This window comes from Triturus cristatus, chromosome 8 (assembly GCF_964204655.1).
Source record: "Triturus cristatus chromosome 8, aTriCri1.1, whole genome shotgun sequence".
Classification (NCBI taxonomy): domain Eukaryota; kingdom Metazoa; phylum Chordata; class Amphibia; order Caudata; family Salamandridae; genus Triturus; species Triturus cristatus.
This window is the reverse complement of record NC_140591.1, coordinates 1168702677-1168725249: the sequence shown is the minus strand read 5'-3', so window position 1 is coordinate 1168725249 and position 22573 is coordinate 1168702677. Positions and strand designations below refer to the sequence as shown.

The 22573-nt window shown below is 47.1% G+C and overlaps 1 protein-coding gene across 6 annotated transcripts in view; it reads left to right on the top strand.

The window, feature by feature from the left end:
• INPP4A (inositol polyphosphate-4-phosphatase type I A) overlaps nucleotides 1-22573 on the top strand; it is an 857226-nt gene that overhangs the window by 283467 nt on the left and 551186 nt on the right. For all 6 annotated transcript variants that reach the window (XM_085622821.1, XM_085622820.1, XM_085622817.1 and 3 more), the window contains exon 4: nucleotides 18228-18297. The gene's annotated coding sequence lies outside the window, so the exon portion shown is untranslated. The remainder of the gene's footprint in view (nucleotides 1-18227; nucleotides 18298-22573) is intronic.

Sequence of the window (22573 nt, the reverse complement as noted above, 5' to 3'; positions counted from 1 at the left end):
CCCGGCCTGCCACTGATGGCGGCAACGTGCTCCAAAACTCAAAACTACTCCTAAGGCCCTTTATGGCCCTACCCAACTTACCTTCCAGTAAATCCTCAGGGAAATGATAAATATGAGTGCCTAAATAAGGCAAGCATCAAGGTTCCCAGCGTATGCCCTCCACCTGGAGGGGTTCACCGCAGTCGGAACTACCGGAAGTAAGCAAGTCTTCGCCCAGTTTACGTCCAGCCCAGAGTATCGTCCAAACATGTGAAGCAATTGCCTCGCACCCTCCAAGGCTGTTGCCGTATTAGCGAGAAAAATCAGCAAATCGTCCGCGTATAGGGAGATAAACTGCATATCTCCGATGTGTTCCAAACCAGAGTAATGCTTCCCCAACCTGACATGGGAGGCCAAAGGCTCAATGGGTAAGGCAAACAATAACGGAGAGAGCGGGCATCCCTGCCTTGTGCCCCGCTCTACCAGACAAGAGGAGGACATCGTCACACCCGTCCGCACCCGAGCCGTCGCCGAGCGGTAAAGTATCCCTGTCCATCCCGCAAAGCATTCCCAAGCCGAACGCATGAAGGATCCGGAACAAATATGGCCACTCCAGGCTATCAAAAGCCTTCTCGATGTCTACAGAGAGAACTGCTGCAGTGGGGTCCCGCTATGATCCTCCCCTAAGATTCGGAGAAGGCATCTCACATTAGTCGCAGTAGTGCGTTTCGGGATAAGCTACCTGGTCGGTGTGGACCAGTTGCACCATATAGGGAAGGAGCCGGGACGTGAGAATCCTACTCAATATTTATAATCAGTTGTTAACATTGATATTGGGTGATAGGCCGACCTAGTCAAGGGTTCTTTTCCCGGCTTCAACAACGGGATAATGATAGCTTTGCGAGTGGAAACGGGCAACTTCCCCAGTTCCCGGGCCTCTTGATATACCGCCAACAGCCTGGGGGCCAAGAGATTGACGTATGTCGAGTAAAATTCTATTACAAGGCCATCAGCCCCTGGTGTTTTCTTGCGTGCCATATGTTTTATCGCACTACGTATTTCACCCACTGTAATCTCACGCCCCAGCATGTCCGCCTGGGCCTCTTCGAGGTGTGGCAGTCGCACCTCAGCTAAGAATTCCTCTAACCATCACCCGTCTCGTGCAGTTTACTCTCGTATAGATCCGTTAGTACTCCAAGAACATCGCATTAATCCCCACTGGGAGTACTCCGGTACTCCGTCATGGGAGGTCAAGGCCAGGATGGGTGTACCCCTCGGGCCGGGTTGGCCAACCAGGCCAGAAGGGTGCCCGCCTTATCCCTCTCCGCATGCGCCCGCACCAATACGCTTTATAATCAAAGCGGCGCAACCTTTCCACTTGCGCCGCCACTCCCTCTCTCGCAGCCAAGACCTCGGTCTGCACCCCCGGATTTTCAGGGTGGGCTTTTTCGGCCTGATGCAGTCGCAGTTCTTCCCTTTCTATATCCTACAAAAGCATTTTCCGCACACCGCTTTCTTAGCAATACATAGGCCCCGGACCACCACCTTAAAGGCGTCCCATTCCAGGGCCAATCTCGAAGCTGTATCCTTATTCTGGACGAAATACTGCTCTATACCCTCCTGTACCTCCGCACAGAATTCCGGATCCTCTAGGGCCTCTGGACGTAATCGCCAGTAGGAATTGCAGGCCTCCCTTGCCAGTAACAGCGGATTGTGATCCGATATCGTCCTCGCCAAGTATTCACTATGCCTTACCATCGCATGAACATCCGGGTGCACAATATGGCATCCAATCGCACATGCAAGTCATGCAGAGCAGAGAAATAAGAATAATCCTGCTCCCCCATGTGTTGCGCGCGCCATGAGTCTATCAACCCCCACTCAGCTGGCCAATCCCGTCGGAGTTTCGAGAGCCTATGTATAGGTGCCTGTGGCAGTGGCAGAAGCGACCTATCCATCTCAATATCTGTGATAGAGTTGAAATCACCTTCCAATATCACAGGGCCGGTCAAGTAAGGCGCCAATTTACCTGACAATCGAGCAAAATAGGTCGCCTGTTCCACATTAGGGGCATACACACTACATAATGTCACATCCCGCCCGTCAAACACCCCAGGACAGCCACGAACCTCCCCTCGGGATCCACTATCTGTTGGATTGGTTGGAAGGGAACCCCGCCCTAACCCAAATCAGTGCACCCGTGGCAAAAGCAGAGTACGTTGTATAGAAAAGCTGCCCCCTCCACCTGCGCTGTAATGACCGGCCTTCAGCTCGGTCTACATGGGTTTCTGGAGAAAGGCAATCTGCACTCCCCTATGCACCAAATAAGCATGAACCCTGTGGCGTTTCAACATCATAAGCATCCCCCGCACATTCCATGTAATGCATTTGAACTCAGGTGATGTCCCCATTATGCTGACTGTCACACTTCCACAACTGCACTCCCTGCATTGGCACACCGGTGGTTCTAACTACCCCAAAAACAACCCCCAAACTCACCCAACCACCCCTCCCCAGAACAGGCTCTAAACAGCTAGCACCCATCCAAACTATCCACTAACAGTCCCTCTGGTCACGACCAGGGATTCACTCAGAGAGCGAAACTAAGGGGGGAGCCCTGGCGTCGAGAAGATCTGGTCTGCAGCCTCATAGAGTCGAAGCGCCGAACCCCACTATAAGAGAGACTTCAATACCTTCGGGAGGGCCCCCAGGCACGGGCAACTGCTCAGTGTTAACGCCCTCCTGTCAAAGTCAGTACAACTACAGCTCCCCCCCCCCTCCCCCCCCCCCCCCCCCGATTACTTCCCCAAGTGCAGCAACAGCAGGGCCAGCCAACCCCTCTTACTGGATCCATAAAGTACTGCGCAAGTTCAGGCATCAACGATCTTGTCTGCGGTCCCTGGTGTGACGTGTGGCAGCAGAACACTCCCCGTATCCGTCCCCTCAGAACCAGTACCATCTGACCCTTTTTCGGATTCCGTCTCACCCAGCAGCAACGTTCCGCTAGCCTGGGATAGCTCCGCCACAGCCTGCATCGCCGCCAATCTCTCCTTCTCCGTCTGAGATGTGGAAGGCTTCTGTGCCCCAGGGCGACGTCGTCTAATGCGCCTTGTGTGGCGTGGCTGCGGCGCCTCCGTTGTCCGTCCCGTACCACCTCCTGCCTCGCCCATCCCTGCACGGTAGGATTCCAACCAGCTCCATGCCTCCTCAGGATCGTTGTGAAAGAACGTCTTGCCGTCCAGCATCACTTGCAGGCGAGCTGGGAACATCAGGGAGTATTGGATGCCTTCATCTCGGAGGGACTTCTTGACCTTCCAGAAATGAGGCATGCTGGCGCCGCACTTCGAAGGTGTAATCCGGGAACAGCGACACATTGTTATTATCCACTCTATACGGGCCTACGGTACGAGCCTTATGCAGAAGGAGATCCCTGTCCTTATAGTGGAGTAGACGGGCCACCACTGGCCTGGGCGGTCTTCCAGGCACGCCAACAGTCTGGCCGGCACCCTATGTGCTCTCTCCAGTGTATAAAAAGGTGTCAGGCCCTCCGGAGCAACTTTAGTTCGCAGCCATTGCTCCAGGTAGTCTACCATGTTGCTCCCCTCCACACTTTCCGGAAGGCCCACCACCCGTATGTTGTTCCGTCTTTTACGCTCTTCGGCATCTTCGACCCTCCTCTCCAGTACCTGCAACCTGCGAGTGACTTCTCCCATCTGTATGTCCAATGCTTTCTGGGTGGGTTCTAGGACCTCCAAAGTGGTCTCAGCCTGCTTCACCCGTTCGACCAGCTTCGCATTATCCGCCCGCAGGAGACCCAACCCCAGCGACACCTGGGCAATGTCCTGCTGGAGTGCTTCCCTTGTGTCCGTGGTAGCGCGGAGGATTTGGTCCACTTGTTGATTCTTCAGCCCTTCCGGTTGTAAGTCGGCCTTGTCCGGCTTCCTCTGCTCCACAGATTCATTCTCCGGTTCCGGGTGAGCTCCCCCGTGCCGACCTCTTGGTTTCCCCATGATGGTCAGGCTATCAGGTCCCAGCCTCGGCCACACCACTCGGTACCTCCTGCACCACAACACCACTCAGTTCCCAAGTCATATAGGACACTCCCCTGGCTTCTCTACGCTGGTCGTGGCTCCACTCAGTGATACGCCCAGCTATTCCCCTGGTTCCCCAGGTGGTTGCTCCCCCGAATCCACTCTCCTACATGCTGGGTCCTGGAGTAATGGTCGTAGCTAGCCGCACCTCGAGTCTGATGCTCCCGGCTAAGAGTCTTAACTGCGCACACTATGCCGTCTGGTTGTACGCTGCCTTCCAGGGCCCCAGCCTCTGTGCCCAGTTCTTATCCTGTGGGGTTCCGCCTTTGCGTTCTGCTCTCGTTGCCACACTGGATATTTTGCCCACTTGTGCCATCAGGAGTAAGCTGTTGCCACCAGGAATGGCATTCACCTGTGTTCCTCCACTACTAAAGGCCAGCTCAGGCGGCAGATCCAGAAAGTCCCCTCAGTGCTCTACGTCCTCCACCCCCATCTTTCTGCTGCCCCCTCTTGCAGCAGTGGTAGCCTCTCCTGCCAGTTCCACAGGCTCTTATGGTAATGTCCTGGAGGCCTCCTCTAGGCCTGCCAACATCTGGGCCATTCCTCTATAGACCGCTGTCATGGGGGCTGCACCACTATCAATCTCGTCTCCGGCCCAGGCGTTGTCTGCGCCAGGAACCGCTCAGTCCCCAGCTGTGCCATGCCGTATAAATCACAAGATGGCGGCGCCTTTTACATCGCAACCAACTTGCCATCTCCACACTCCCAGCTCCAGGCAGGTTAGCTCCCCACTACAAGGTACCTAGTCCGCCTCCGCTGTGTGCCGGAGCCCCGCTCCAGCTCTCCTGCTCCGCCGCGATCACTCCGATTGCTCTGCACGCCACCAGCAGGAAGGGAGTGAAAGGGGGGGGAAGCTCCACGCTCCTCTCCGGCTGCCGCCGCCCCAGGATTGCCACAGCAGTTAAAATTCCAGGTACGCTCCAGTATCCACTCCACTGGTCTGCCGATGCTCTGCGGTCCGATTTTCCGCTCCGCTGTCCTGCTGGCTCTTTGTCGCGCTCCGCTGCAGTTCAGCCCTTTACAGCCATACCCGGCACCATTTTGAGCGGCCGGGGTCTCGCTCCTTTTTGTCCTCCAGTTTCCAGCAGCGATGTTGTTTCCGCCAATAATTGCCGCAGTCACCACCATGGCGGCACGGCACCAGGTATTCTTTTTTAGGGGCAATTCTGGCTCCCAACAGGAGAAATGTGGGGGTTGGCGCGGAGCTCTCAGCTTACGCGACCATCCACATCGGTTCCTAGGCCACGCCCCGTCAGCCTGCTATTGTCACATCATGTATCACTATATGTCACACCAGTCACCGTTAAATCGTTCGTTTTTGTTCATATTGACAGCCATATTTTCTGAGTGAAGTATATATATAAGACTTCAAATATCATTTTGGGTGTGTTCAGTTCTATACTTAGACCAATAAAGAAATGTCATCATTTAATGGTTATGGTATAAAAGTAATTGTTTTCACCCAATGGAACTTTTTGTAGACTCATGCTCTTGAGAGCAGTGCCCTAATTTGAGGGAGCAACCTCTCTCGGTGCTCCCGAGGGCACTGGATGCCTACACTTACTCTCAACCTAGCTGTCTCAAGAGTGGATGGGCTTCAATGCACTGCTCCCCACCCAACCAAGTCGCTGCTCTCATGCTATACCTACCATGACAGCAGCACCTGGATTGGCCTAAGCTAGCTGGTTTAACGCTCGCTCAGGCACAGAGAGCCTGCAGCTTTTCTCCAACGCGGCTGTAAAACACAGCTGAGTTGGATAAACCTAATTGTGCATGTCTGTTTGGACGGCCTAAGGCATCTAACCAAACTGACATGCGCACTTATAAATGCCTACCACTCCTCCCTACTGCTGACATGATGCTCGTCAACATGGCCCCACCATAACATTGGCTCGGCTAGCAATAAGTTAAGAAAAATGAAATTATAATAAAATGGTATTATCATCATTTTATTTTTCAGTGGGGCAACGCTCCTCTGCTATAGCGGAGGAGCCGACACTGTTCACACGTTTGGTTTTCAAACATAAATCCACCTTTTCAAATGTGTATTGTGTTATAGAAAGGATTTTACTATACAATGTGTCCAATGTTTGCATCTGTGGTGGTTTACGATGAAATTCGTAGAAAGCCTTACACTGTTTTAGGATCTGAAGGTTTTATGAAAGATTGTGACTGCCTCAACTCTGGAAACTTCAACAGAAGCTCGATTGGCCGAGCTCCCCAATAGACAACAAATCCTATTATTTGTGAAATGGAGATGAAATGTGATATTCCCAGTATTTGTATCTTCTATGCAGTATATGCAGTGTAGTGCACATCGGCGGTGCTGTAGACTGAACACTCGAATTTCTGCTTTAGATGTCAGGGTTCCTGACAAGATAATCAGAATCAGTTTAATTAAAAATAAATAGAGTCGGTACATAAAATGCATCATCATGACACTGAATTTCGTTTAGAGAATAAGAAGCATTTACAGAATGTACAGATAAAAATAATGTCATTATTTAAATAAAACTGTTACAACCTGGACGGTGATTACCGCTTCCGTGTGTGTTATTCCACTGTTCTGCCGTTATCTCGCATTCGGATATTGTAGTTCCCGAAGATTGAGTTCTATTTTACATATTTTTCTACTTTAATTCCGAAACGCTGACGGTGGGTGTTGGACCCTCTAACTTAATATCCTGGGTGATTACGCTGCAGTTAGTTATGTTATTTCTAAAGGCAGTCCCAAAGGTTATTTCTCTTTTTAAATGTCCACTACATTGCGGGAGCTCTGTGTGCCCCCTCTCCCCCCTCGCCGGTAACAGTCCTCTGAGTCTCGCTCGTGTTTCTGTTTCATGATCCCTTCATCTTGCAGCCGTTCCCGAGGCCTTAAAGGGCGCTTCTCTTGTTTAATGGCCAGGAAATAGTCCCCAACCTCGGCCTGCAAGGCGATTATAACTCCAGTCCAGGGGTAGATCAAAGGTGCTTAGCTTGTACTGTGCTTGTTTAGTCTGTAACTACTGCCTTTGTCTTCCCCCTCCAGTTCAAGCATGCAGTGTAGCTGTCCCAGCAGTTTTAAGGTCTGGATGTAGGGATTGGTCCTTTTCCTCTTTCTTAGAGACTGTAAGTAAAGGGTGACCTCTTTCTGGACCCACACAGTAACAGAAAGACCACTGAAAAGTAGTGCCTGCAGCACCTGGAGCAAAAAGATCAGTCGCAAAATATCTCCTAGGGTCTTGATCCCAGTTTCAGGACAGTTCTTGCAAGGCTGAAGTTTTGGACGTAGGTAAGACCAGGGCTAGAGCAGACCAGGAGCTGGCAAGGCTTCAGCCTGGACTGAAGCACAGTTGTAATTGGCTTGACTGGTGCTAGAGAGCTGCAACTGGAGCAAAGAATCCAACATCAGGACCACGCCGAAGGAGGTACAGTGCACTGGTACACAGATAGAGCTACTGTATATACTGGTAGACAATGAGCCACCTGGTGTAACCCTGCTGGTCACAAAGCTAAAACTGTCTGTGAGGAAGAGGCTGGTCTTGGAGCAGGATACACTGAAATGGTGCCTATTTGGGAATGGAGTTTCATGAAAAAGGGAGTTACATCTGGCGCTTCTGTCTTACAGCCGTGCCTGTTTTTGACCCAAATCCATAAAATATAGTATCTGTGTCTCTAGCTTGGAAATTATCTGAAGATGTTGGCGATAAAGGCAGCTCTAATGAAGGTGGGAAACTCCATATACAGTTCACTTTACAGCAGCCATCAAAAACTGCTAACCAGAAAGGGGAGCTTTATATTTTCATACAGATAAATTCATTCCAAACCTTCCTAAACATCATCAAAGCAGGACCCGAGGATGATGGAGTCAAAAGAGATGGTTGTTGTTGGCTCCAAAAGCTAACACGGGGCATTGGGTATTGCACTGCATTGTATTGTATGGTATTTGTATGTAGCGTTTGTTTAGCATCTCACAAACCGTGGTTATAGAAGAAGAGTTGTATTGACCTTGTCCAGAGTTAGATATGGCTACTGCAGTTGTGCAGACCATAGGCAAGTAACCGAGAGCACAGTTGGAAAATGTAATGTAAACTAAGATCGGGGTCAGTGATGGTGTCTGGACATTTGAGGCTGGTGCTTGAGAGCAAGTTACCTTGCTTGAATTGGATATGCATTGTGCTAGTATGCAGCTTTGATCCAATCAGCATGCCCTCTTTGAATTATGCAGAAGAAACCAGTTCCGTGCCGCTCCTTTTTGATGTTAATTAGAGAGTTGACATGCGTATGCTTTCCGTAACCCTGAACGTTAGTAAGGGTTGGTGTCGACCACATTCTTTATAATGGAACATCTCCTGTTCTTGGCACCCTTTCTAGATCTGGGATTGTGGTTTATGCATGTCGTTGGAATAAGCAGATGCGCTGCATCTGTATACCGGATGCACTGCTGAGAAATAATTTATAAATGTAATCCATTAAACATACTGTTAAACAGAATTATTTGTTGAAATCAACCAATGGGAAACAATGCTATTGTTCACATTAGTAATATGATCTCATTTACTTCATGAGTTTTGTTATTCTGATAACATCACAAATAAACAAAATAGGTACAAAAAACAGAAGCAATTGTACTGTGAAAAGCCTGTTGCAATCAACAATTGTCTCTCAATATCAACAATATAACAATGGTACTGTTGCTAAACAATGACGATTGAGGTTGTAGAAGCCCAATGCATTTCGGGATTTTCACATAATCCCTTCTTCAGGGGCCTGTATGAGAGGGAATGAAAAAAAGGAAAGACCATATAGCAACAATTGACTGCATTGTGATGCAACAAATCCTAAAAGTTGATACATCTGTTAATGACCAGAGTGAAAATAGCGCACCTGTACATTGTCCTACACCACACCAATAGGGTATCAATTGTGAAAAGAATAATAGAATGTGAAGAACTAGATCAAATGAGGTGATGGAATATTAGTGAAGCGGCCTGCATAGAACCTTCACCCTGAGCAAAACAAACTGAACCAATATAAACCACTCCGTGTGAGTGAAACAGAAAAGATTGAGAAAATGAAACTAAACAAAAGACCTTACGCTGGTTCGTCAGAAATGAAGATCTGCGCAAAATGCGACGTGGAGAACGTGCTGCTGAACTGCAAAGGTACAGCGACTGAGGTGTCTCTGGAAAATATCCGAGGCGGTCTAGCATCGAAGTGCTAAGTAATGTGTATCCAAAGATACTACCTTGAAGGTTGTATCACAGCTCAAGGACCTATGTAAATGTATATATAAAAATGTGTGCCAAATTGGAGTGAAACAATAAATAAATGCTTACAAATGAGTAATAGTGAAAACTCATAGAATTCAATTTACCTGAAAACTCGGTGTTGAAAGCCCAGTATCGGTAATATGTACGAGGAAAACACAGTGACCAAATTAGACGCGGACCTGTTGCAAGAAACAATCTGCTTGCAGCAACCTGCAAAAGTAAACCGTTGACCCTCGTTGCTCCAAAATATTGAGAGATAAGGACGGTGCACAATATAGCACAAGTTAAGTAGTTTCGGTCTTGTGACACAATCTTTATTTTCTTTTTTCAATACGGCACAGCCAACGCGTTTCGTTCCCACGGAACTTCGTCAGGGCTGAAAAGAGTATATATATATACATAAAAACCTTTACAGTAGGTAGGACATACAAACATTAACACTATTAAATATATATATTTAAACATATATATGGACATAAATATAAAACTCTAGACAATTTCAGGATGGTTAAAACACATGCAACCTAACAAACATACATATCTTCACATTTCAGAAAAACATAATTGTAGAACAAAAGAAGAATTTTGATAAAAGACTAAATACACAACAAACACATATCACAACACATTTTTTTAGACAAAACCAATATTTTTACCTGAAAAATTAACAAAAGAGCACAAACATATATAGCCTCAAGAAACATATAAAAATACATTAAAAAACATATACAAAAATTATAAACATTTTTTCAGGAATATGAAGACCAATGAAATTGCAGGTAGGTGTATATAAAGTAAGAATCTCAACAATATGCCATGAGGATCTATCTACATATATATAGAACACCTGCCAAGAATTCGACCTCCAACATCCTATCTCATTAGTGTAACACCCATAAAACAATCATTTGGTTATGAAAAGGAGGCTATATCACCTTCTGAATACAAAAACGGTATCATCGTTATAGCAAATTGCAGTAAAGTAAGAAAGCCTCAGGTTTCCTAAAATAAGGTCATTAATACTCAGTAACAGTCTCACCTTTTATTGCATCAGTTTGTGCAAAATCCTATATATCCATATCATTCTAGCTTTCTGATATTGAAATTCAAAAAATTGCGTTGATCTAAAATTAAACGAAAGTGGGAAAGCAACAAGTCAAAAACCATGTCAACTTGAGCTTTAGATTCGAGCAAAAGTACATAAACAAACGACAGACAACATCACGCGGGGTCAGAGTCTCAGTCCCATCTAGGTATTGATTTCCATCGTCTCAAAAGAGAATAAACCAATAAAAAATCGGTAATTACACATTGTCCATTCCTAGTGTCGATAAACCCAAAATTAGAACATGTTTCTTCCCTTAACCATTAAAAATCCGCGAAGCAAGATGTTTATAATATACATCCTATACATTTTGGAGCAACCATCAAAGAGCAAAAGGATTTGGCATAAGGTACTTATAGATGTCACAATGCACATCCAATATAATCGTATTACATTTAACATATACCAAGGAAAAACCTATCTGTGCTAATGTATGTGCACGGACATTAGTCGAACACGATAGATAAATAGTTAAAAATTGACGATGTCCGCTTACCTCCAATATAATGAGATAAGCGTAATCCTCACGACAGAACAAATATCGGTCCTATCCACTCAAAAGTTTCATTTCTAAAATGCCAAGCCAAAGAGATAATAAATACATAGTATCATCCCAAATACGACAACATTACGTTAGTCAGTGGTTACATCTTCCGGATAAATAAACAATACAACACTAAGAAAAACCATGTCATACCTGGAAAGTCTCCATGCCGACCGTAATAGCGGTCCACTCGTAGTGTTTGAAGCAAGTTCGAGTAACCCGCCATTACCGCTTTCCCGTTCTAAAATCCCTCAGATTACCCATCATGCCTCTCCCCCAGGTCACATGTCACACAACGTCGATCTCTGACAAAAACGAGCGCAAATAATGCGCCATATTGTAATGGCAATAAGAGCTCACTATAAGCTCATTATTGGCGAATATACGTCTACCATATTTGTTCTAAATCAAATATACGGCAAGTATTATTATTTGACATGTTGGCCAAATAATCGACACACATAATAAAGCGAAATTACATCGGCACATTTTGTATTTGAAAGTCCGATACGGAAAAATATTTTTATATTTTGAAAAGAATCTCCGAACCAATTATACGTCCGGTCTATTGGAATATATTAAAATTGATGGTGATCACAGTTTGAAGAAGAAAACAATTTAGAAGGGAAAACTATCACACCCCCAGGCATAAACACGGTGTGCTAGACGTAACAAATAGAAACCAAAAATGGACAAACGCGCCATATTGGAGTTTCAAAGTTGATGGAAATAAATACTCCCGTGAAAAAATATCACCACAATATGTAAGGGAAAGCGTTATTCATAGATAAGTATCATACATAGTAATGAGACGAGAGATCATGGGACAGAATAAATCTAGTAAGAGTCTCCAAATACGACCCGAAAACATAGAAAGATAATCCTCATCTATATGAAAATCAAATTTACAGGGGCACAGAAATTTAACCGATGAACTCATTCACATCGTAATCACGTTGGGGAATGTTAAGTCGCTGTGGAGTGAATCAACAAACAACTGATATAACTATAATCAAAATCATTTGGTTTACTTGATATATCTCCTACATATATCTGGAATTGTAGTAGATACATTTCAAAGAAAGTAATGCATTTCACAATCCGTATTATGTCCCAGACTAGTGGCCCTTAGATTACATATCCATTTTGATTCTCTTTGACGCAGTAATAGTTCCCTATTACCACCTCTTGTTAGTACCGGGACATGATCAATGGCATGGAACCAGAAAGACTGATCACACGGATGTTCTTGCGCATAGTGGTTTGTTATGGGATATCTTGTATCCTTAGTTTTGATTGCACGTCGGTGTTCCTGCATCCTTATTTTAAGACTACGAATAGTGCTACCAACGTAAATAATTCCACAAAATATAACAACTAGCTAGTGAGTGAGCTAGCTGGACACAATGAATCCCCGGAATGTCTGGCTTACCAACGGACAGAGGATCAGCACGGCACCACCAAACGCGAACTGAAGAAGGGGTTATGTGAAAATCCCGAAATGCATTGGGCTTCTACAACCTCAATCGTCATTGTTTAGCAACAGTACCATTGTTATATTGTTGATATTGAGAGACAATTGTTGATTGCAACAGGCTTTTCACAGTACAATTGGTTCTGTTTTTTGTACCTATTTTGTTTATTTGTGATGTTATCAGAATAACAAAACTCATGAAGTAAATGAGATCATATTACTAATATGAACAATAGCATTGTTTCCCATTGGTTGATTTCAACAAATAATTCTCTTTAACAGTATGTTTAATGGATTACATTTATAAATTATTTCTCAGCAGTGCATCCGGTATACAGATGCAGCGCATCTGCTTATTCCAGTATGTTCAGGGTGGCTACCTCTTCCGGTTTGCACGCAGTTCCTGTTTCAGAATTATGAATTGCAGCGAATAATTGTTTCCTTCTCATTATTTAGTAGTGCCCTGACTTCCCTAGATTGCATCATTTATGCATGTCGTTGGCCATGTTTTAATCTGGTGTTTCTGTTCTAGATGGCATGGTGTAGGGAGTGTGCTGTGCCCTTGTGCTCTACATTTTTACAGTTAGATCCACACCTTAAGCTGTGGTTGAACCGATTGTCATCATAGTCTTTGGTGAAGTTTTATATAGTTGTAATTATATATAGGTACTTTTATTTTACGAATAAGCGCAAGCAAGCCTCCAGTCATCCTTCCACTGCACAGCTATTCTTTTCTGTAGAAGCATGCACAGTGGAGACTGATTGGAGCCTTGGAGTTTCCCCGCAGATGGGTCCAGGACCAGTGGTCATTGGTTTCAGACTCATTGGTGCTGGCCCGCAGGACCACTGTTGCCACCTGACCAGCATTGCTAGTGGATTGTAGCTCATCTAGCACACTTAGAGTGCGGCAGAGTGGTCGGAAACACGTTTGGCTGTCATCAGGGTGAATGTTTTGCATAGTTTGTTGTTAAACCCGGATGGTTATTTGTATTTTCCTATATTTTGACAAGAAGGTTAGTTTTGAGAGTGTGTGAAGGTTGCTCATATCTAGAGGATTGAAAAAAACTTGTTATTCTCTTTACAACCACAGGATATTGGCTTGGCTAAAAAGGTAATAAATAAAGATAAAAAGGAGCTTGTGGCATAACATTACTGTCCGATGCTCATTGATTGTGGGCAAATGTAATGAGAGTAGCAGAACTTTTATTTTAGTGTTCTTTAATTTAAACCAAGGGGCACCTCCGACTTCTAAGGCAGCTCTCTGCTGAAGTTTAAGGAAGGTATTTAGCTGATTAAGTCAAGTTTCTGTTTCAAAAATAAAAAAACTTCCATGGGTGAGTTTCTGATGACGTGCCAAATCCAATAATGGGTACTATCTGGCCAAACTCACAGCAATGTTTCATAAAGGAACTCTGTGCCCTGTCAACATCCTTTCTCTGTTGTGGTAGTCAGTGGCAGATAGTTCCTCAGAAATGCTCATTCCCACTTTCAGTTGGTCGCACATAATTCCATTGAATGACAGGTAAAATGCTGGCTTCCTCCAGCACATTTACAGCTCTACAGATGATTTGAGGTGCTCCCTTTTATACATGGAACACTTTCCTAACTGGGAATAAATATCTCCTTGCGACATCAACGGAGCATCTTCCAATCAGGTCCCTTTTTGCATTAATTTAAATGCAGTCTCCTGTCACTTGAACTAGGGCAAAGGTTTTTCATAATTCATGTCATTCTTCACATTAATGTCGGTACTAGTTAAATTATTTGTCTTTATTATGTATTCCATCCAAAATTCGTATATGTATTTTTATCTGAGAACCATACTGTTGTGTCCTGCTGGACACAGTCTAGTGTTTTCTGCCAGCCACTCCCCCGAGGGCTGGCCCACACACACCCCCTCACCCATCCAACACGGACGTCACCAGTCAGGTGACCCGGCTAATAAAGGGGCCCGAGTGCACGTGCTCGTGGCCAGTTAACTAACGGTAGCCACGGTGTCTGTGTCAGTCATTGAACATCATGTGGGCCTAGGGCCCACGACATAACATTTGGCGACGAGGGGGTCTATCCCGCGTGTGCAGCCGCCCTGTTCCCGGGGGAGAAGGGGGAATGTGCATCGCCCTTGGAGAGGGCAGACCCTGAAGCAGGTGATTAAATCATCGAAGCGTCCGAGGGGCGTGTGAAGGGCCCCACGGTGAAGTTGAGGTGGTGGGAGCCCACCCCGTGCATGACGAGCCTGCTGACCCCCCTGCACATGACGAGCCTGCAGCTCCTACCGCCGGTGTGAGGTAAAGCCCCATGAACACAGAATGAGCACGGGCGAGACCGGACTGCTGAGACGTGCCCCGAAGAAGAAGTGAGCCTGTCCGGCGATCGGGACAAGGTGAGCCCGAGATGGCGACACGTGCTGGGTTTTTATGGAGCCCCGCAAAGGAAGCGGCAGCCGCCCGTTGCTGACCTGACAAACACCGGTGCACAGCCGTGTCCAGCGAGAACTGCAGAGAGGAAGGCTGGCCGCAGTGCAATCGAGCGGAGCGGGGGCACATCCTGCATTTGATCCGCCTGCAATTCCGCGGGTGTAAGGTGAGCCCTGGCTGCGGGACATCGGGGGCATTGAAGCGAAGCGGTAGCCTGCTATGTCACCCCTCGAAGGAGACAAACAATGCCCCATACCGGCAGCTGCGCCAAACTCCCGCACCCCCCCCCCGCGCAGCGTGTGAACTGCGAGGCTGCGGCGGTGGGGTGGAGTAAGGAAGAGACCGTGTTCCCCCCACCAGGCGATCAGAGCACCGTAAATGCAAACTCTGACCAGGCGGCCGTCAATTAAAAGTGCCGAAGCACACGAGGGCTGCTGGGCGTGGGACTAACCCGAGATGGAAGGCCCATTCAAATGTGTGCAGAAAGAATAAAAAGAAATTTAGAGAAATCTTACCGCAGCATAGAGTGGCCGTGGAGCCACGAGGACTGCTGGTGCCGTTCGCAGAGGCCCAGGGACGTCCAGGTGTGTCTGCAGATTGGTGGGCATCGGGGCTGTAGAGAAGGCAGCACCCACCACGAGGTGCCTGCCCTCCACTCCTGTGCCCCATCGAAGCCCGGGAGTACAGAACAAACGGCAGCATAACGGAACTGAGCGGGGTTCCAGAACGAAGGAAAACGACCGCAGTCAGCCAGAATTTGCCCGGTAGCGCCATCTAGTGGCCGTTTTGCGCTACCGCGGCTAAAAAAAAAAAATCACATTGAAAGCATACAAGAAAAGGGAACCAATTTCTGCAGCATGCACTAAGTGCCAGGGAAGAATGTCATCCATGTGTGAAAAACAAATAAAACATATAACAATCATAATACGTTAGAGGACACAACCAGTGCCAGCAGCAGCACAGAACTGGTTGTTGCACCAGGAACACAGTGAGGGCTGACAAGGGCATAAAGTGATTGTGCAGGAAAGCCGCCATGCCAAAGTGGTGCCAAGAAACTACACAGCTCTAAGGCTGAAGAGATAAGGCGCAGTTAGGCGCCAGGAGCACAGAAACACAGCGCCAAGCACGTACGCAGCCACACAGTGAGTGCATGAAGTAACACAACACTGCACCTAAAACGAAAAGCGCCCACACCCACTGTACTCACCCCAGCCAACCATAAGGAGAGGACAGAGTGGGAGGAACTAAGCAATGGTCAAGACATCACAGCAATAGATGGATCAGAATGGTGCCACCTGCCCCATGGACTGCATGTCAGGTTGACAAAAAAGAAACTGATGCAGAGTGAGAGACCCCCCAGGCCGGTGGAGAGAGTGAGAGACCCCCCAGGCCGGTGGAGAGAAGAAGAGACCCCCAGGCCGGTGGAGAGAGTGAGAGACCCCCCAGGCCGGTGGAGAGAGTGAGAGACCCCCCAGGCCGGTGGAGAGAGTGAGAGACCCCCCAGGCCGGTGGAGAGAGAAGAAGAGACCCCCCAGGCTGGTGGAGAGAGAAGAAGAGACCCCCCAGGCTGGTGGAGAGAGAAGAAGAGATCCCCCAGGCTGGTGGAGAGAGTGAGAGACCCCCCCAGGCCGGTGGAGAGAGTGAGAGACCCCCCAGGCCGGTGGAGAGAGAAGAAGAGACCCCCCAGGCTGGTGGAGAGAAAAGAGACCCCCAGGCCGGTGGAGAGAGAGAGACCCCCGACCAGGAGAGAGAGACACCCTGCTGCCATGCACACAGAGCCACCCTGATGCCACTACCAATGTCTTCAGTCAGAGAATTACCTACCCTGGAGAGCTGAAAGTGTAGTGAACCGAGAGAAGAAGCCACACAACAGTGACAAGCTCTAATGAGAAATGCGAGCATTTGCACGCCAACTTGCGGTGAATAGTCCCATCGCAGTAAAGAGAACCTGGCTGATATATTACAGCGCCACTGCTGCCAGAGCAGAGGCAAGGAAAAGAGGAGACGGAAGGGCGATTACCCGCCATCTGTAAAGCACCAAGGGGCCTCCCAGAGCATGAGAGATGGTCTGTACTGTGCCCCACCAATGGATTCCAGGAAGTACCCAGGCCATCCAACACACATCCACCCCTGAAGTTTGCACGAGTGACGAGGCAGTGGCTCCAGAGTCAGAGCCCATATGCAGTCCCGGGGCAACTCATCCAAGGGGCCTCCCAGAGCATGAGAGATGGTCTGTACTGTGCCCCACCAATGGATTCCAGGAAGTACCCAGGCCATCCAACCGAGAATCTCAACAGGTCACAGAAGGCCAAGACTGTCGTCAAAGGATCAAGCGACGCAATCGTCTGGTGTGTTACAGTGGACTCATCTATACGCTCCTGATGCACCCTTGTTTGAACAATAAGACACTGATTGCCTCACAGCAAGAGTACGCTGGACCGATGAACATCACGTAGGTGGACCATCCCTCAACTGAGGCGAAGCTGAAAGGTCCGGATTTCAGCAGCATCGTGTTCATCCCCAGATATACCTGGTTAAAGTATGGACATGTGCAAAGACGTCCGGGTGCTCCCAGCTGCACCTGTCCACCGGTGTCCTGCGAACTACATCTCTGAACTGTGGGACTTCCATTATTTTAGTTGTTTTTCTCATTCCTTCCCATAGGTTGGACTTTTGTTTGTTGTTTTTCGTTTTATTAAAATTTGGGAGGAATGTTGTGTCCTGCTGGACACAGTCTAGTGTTTTCTGCCAGCCACTCCCCCGAGGGCTGGCCCACACACACCCCCTCACCCATCCAACACGGACGTCACCAGTCAGGTGACCCGGCTAATAAAGGGGCCCGAGTGCACGTGCTCGTGGCCAGTTAACTAACGGTAGCCACGGTGTCTGTGTCAGTCATTGAACATCATGTGGGCCTAGGGCCCACGACATAACACATACCTTTCTCAATTTATTCTAGAAAATACAGTAACATTTTTCTTAGTTTATCTATAAAGTTCCTCCTCGTTATGTTTATGTGTTTTGGACAGCAAAAAAGGAACTGTAGTTAAAGTGCTATTACTTTTTTTTCGCATTCTAAATGGATGATATTATGTCCCTATTTAAAATGAGTTACACCTTTTTACATAAACACATTGTTTACCCTCACCTTTGCATATAAAGTTCTTAGTCCATTTTTTTCTCATAAGGGTCATCTCTTCTGCTGTACAGCCTGAATGTTTGGAAAGTATATACATGCTGTGGAACAGTATTGTTCATCTCTAGTGTATAAACCAGTATTTTGTATATTAAATGAAAGTGATACTTTACTGGTAAATAAATCAGTTTTATTTTTGTAAATAGTTTTCTCTCTTTTTGTTCTACAGGAAAATATGAATGAGCTGGTCAAATATCTGTCCTTATAGTGATAATACTCTGCCCCATATCGGTACAAAGGTAAGATTCTGTATAAGTTATTACATGTTCAATAAACAAAGGCAAACATCAATACGTTGATTCAGATGTAGGATACTCAGATTTTCCATTTATAGTAGGTCAACCAGTATGTCTCATTAAGAGTCTTCTTTCACCACCAGAGAGGCAAAATACATTTTATGTCGTCCCTACTATAGAACATGGCAGCCCTAGTCTCACAGTCTTTTAACCTTAATGAATCTCTAAATACAGTCAGGGTGTGTAGCTGTAGTGCAAACCATTTAATGTTCATGTCTGTGATCGAGGTTGTGATGCATTAAGTATAACTTTGGGAAGGCCAACACGGCAGTAGCACGCCGGATCACCAGGTGAACTCGGACAGAAGATCTGCTTCCCCCCCTCCCTCAGTCTGCTCACCCCTCCACCCCCCTCCCCGCTGATCCAATATCAATACCCCAGTTCAACACCCAGGTTATTAGTCAGGGATATAGGCCAGCAATTTGGTAGCGACATTTGTTGGCAGATATATAGCCCAGCTCCAGGGACAGAAAACCACGGCTCCCAATGACGTCAAAGGCAGATGAAGCTCTTACACCAGGGGACATGCTTACAGACACCATATCTAAAACACCTCTGTGGATCGCCCTAATATGCATTTACTCCCAGGTCAATACAAATGATAAGAGGCGATTACGTTTGAAGATCACCACCAATGTACAGTCTACTGCCACTTTCATGTCAGTCTATTGTATGTATTTCATATATGAACCTATGCTTCTCTGTATCTAAACTGGTAAAATCTAATAAACAAATTCAAACGAAAAAAAAAAAAAACTTTCGGAAGGCCAAACATTAAGCACCAGGTGTTGGTTTGCCAAATATTACCATTTTCTAATTTGCTGCTTGAGCAAGTCCTATTTCTGCAGAGCCAGCTTTATCTGTCTTCAGTGGTCTTGGCCACTGGAGGGGAAGACTCCCCCATTGGTTTTGTCCTTTGTGAAAGGTGGAGTAAGAGTTACTCCGGAGCCTGTAGATATTCCTACAGGCCCTTAGAAATGCTTTATGACCCAGTACCTTTTGTATTTGTAAAGTGCATCACCCAGGAGGGAACTTTGGCACTGAAAGCAGGAGCAGCCGGGCCGTGTCCTGGCCTAATTGAAAAGTCACACTTTAATTTGTTTTTGGAATTCAGGAACTGAGGAGGTGGCTCTAATATGCAGGGGTAGTTTGTTCAAGGCTTCAGGAACGAGGTAGGAGGGAGGCCTGATCACCTTTTCTGGTTCTGCATTTGTTGGGGATGTGTGTGTGTAGGAGTCTGGTTGAGCAGAGGTGTCTGGTAGGTCTGTGGAAGCTAATGTGGTTTTTGAGTTATGTGGGCCCATGTTGTATCAGGTTTTGAATGTGTGTTTGAGGAGTTTAAATAGTGTTTGTTTGCAGATAGTGAGCCTGTGGAAATCCTTGCGGTGTGGGGGTGATCTGCATGCCAAGTAGGAGGTTGAGGGTAAACCTGGCTGCAGAGTTATGTAGGGTCTAGAGTCATCTCATCAGTTGAGTGTTGATTCCGGCGTAGAGGGTGTTTGTGTAGTCCAGTTTACTGGTGTTGAGAGCCTGGGTGACGGTTCTGCAGGTGTTGATTTGGAGTAATTTGAAAATCTTTTTTAGCATTTTTATTGTGGCGAAGCAGGAATTGGCTACTGTATTGACTGGGCTGGCCATGTCGAGTTGGTTGTTGAAGACTATCTCAAGGGTCTTGGCGTACTTTGAAGAAAGCAGGGTTGGTTCTGAGTTCCAACGGCACATTCAAGCAAAACTGGAAGCTATTGATTAACTAGTCAAACTTATTTGAAACATTGTTTCTTACTGAACGGATTTGACTGTGGTTGTGTTGCCTCTCATTTGCTTTGTGAGATTGTCTTTAATTCATGACCGCGTGGCAACTGGTCATTTGAGGTGGGCAACATCAAATTGGCCCGAGTGTTTGGAGTTTTGTTGGAGAGAGACCATATGAGCTGAGTGTGGTCGGCGTATGATAAGATGTTAATTCCGTGGGTGCGGATGATGCTGCCGAGGGATTATGTTGGTGCTGAAAAGGATAGGGCAGAGTGATGATCCTTGAGGGACTCCGTAAAGGAGGTTGAGGGAGTCGGAGCAGAAGAGGTCAAGGCTTACAGACTGAGTGCGGCTTGTCAGGAAGGAGAATATCCAGCAAAGTGTAGGTCCTTGGATGCTGGATTGATGTAGTCATCGAATGAGAATGGGAAGGAAGATGCTGTTGAATGCCACGGAGTGGTCCAAGAGGATGAAGGCTGCGGTGTCTCCACAGCCGTGCCAAGTACCACGCATCACGGGTTAAACTAACACATTTTATAGATGGTGTCTGCATCAACGCATTAAAATGTATTAGTAACACAAGAAAGCAGCATGAAATGCTTTAGGGATCATGTGGCACTCCAAAAAACAGACTCCTCTGTGGCTCTTAATGTATGCACTCAGTACTGCGCTCTGCCTGCGAAGGGCCAGACTGGGAACCGTAACCGGCCCTGACAAATTGCTCAGCTGCCCCCCAGAACGCAGGGGGGGTGGGTGCGGCAGAGCTGTTTGCTAGGTCCGGCTTCGGATAATTTTGTTACAGTGGGCCGACATTGCCAGCCCCCAGTAAAAACGGCCACCCAGGGGCCCAAAACTGGCCCTCACCCTGGCGACTGACCAGCAAATATGCCTGGTGTCACTACAGCCAGTCCAATCTTGCCTGCAGGCTGGCCTCGGGTACTCTGACTTGCTGTTAGGGTGACGTGGGTCAGCACAGTAGGATACATTGTTTTACATTCACCATCGAGAACAAATTGTGCTTCCTCTAGTGGCCCTGCCTGGGCCCGCTCAGAGACACACGTGGCTGCAATCTCATCCAGCACGGGCGGGGCAGCTAAGTTGTGGGTCATTGATGTGGAGGTTTCTAGCTGGCGTCGGTGGCCGCTTGGCGAAGCAAACACAGGAGCAGACCTCCACTCTCACGTGTACTCCAACATGCAGGGGATCCTGTAAGCATCGGCAACAGGCAGGTAACCCTGAATATTTGAATAATTCCTGGGCTAGCAAGTCACATCGCAATTTCAAATTGTAATGTGGCTTGTTCATATAGGAACCATTCAGATAATTTAGCGTGAGTGCTGCCGACCAGCCAGAGTGAAACACTGTTATGCGAGGAGTAGAGAGCTGGTTGTAGCTATCCGTCCAAATTCCAATTCTGCTCTGTCTTGAACTATCCCTTTCTGCTGCAGTCCAGCGCCCCCCTCCCCAGCCCGGCCGAAGAACTTCAGCAGTGACACTTCGCAGCTCAAGAAAAAGCAAGCTGGCAAGCAGTCATCCGGTGAGTCCCCCACTCCTCTCAGTCTACAGAGACTCTGCCCTGCGTTAATCTGATCTGATCTCTACAGCATGTGTTACACCATACTAGGCAATAATAAGGTGAAATGGCATGGGGAGTCGCGGTGAGACATGTTTTATGATTATTACTTTACTTCTATTTTTTTTGGCACACAAATCGTCCGTGCGGCCTTTCTAATGGTGCTCTCGCTTCTTGAACACATTCCTGAGTTGTGTCTGACAGTCTTTTAATTCTAATCACTTTGAGACATTAAAGATTTTTCGTTTGGGAAACCTGGGCTGAGTGGATTTTAATGGCATTGTTCACAATCTGTGTTCTCTGACTTACTGCTATGTTTAAAAAAATAAATACAATTAAATCCATGCTCATGTAAATTATAAACGGGCAATAGATGCTTTCTAAGTTAGGGCTTCTGCGATCCTTCCTGGCCTCCCATTCCACTCCTGGAATTCGACATATGTGGATAAGGACATGTGGAGAGACAGGCATATTCAAATAATCTATAACTATTTCAGTGTGCTTTCATCTTTAGGTAATCGTATCCAAAATAACTGCCCTGTGGGGCACACCTGTGGCAGGTGAAGGAATCTTTGACCCTCACGGACTCCTACAGTACCAGGAGATTTCATCCCCCATCCCTACACGTGTCAGGAGACGGGCGTGCAGTGTTGGTCCAGAAGGGGCCTTCTGCTGACATGCTAAATGGGCCTTCAGCAATTCCACAGCATGGGTCAAGCCCGGGTGAAGACCTGGCCCAGACATGCTCAGCTTCGCCCCGGAAGAGGCTGGGCCTCGTCCATTTCATCTGGTGCAAGATAAGGTATTGTGACTTTGTCATTCCCTATTCTTGCTGTTTACCTACCGGAGTGGCTTTATGGGGAAACAGGAGCTCCTGGTGGTTGTTCGCAAACC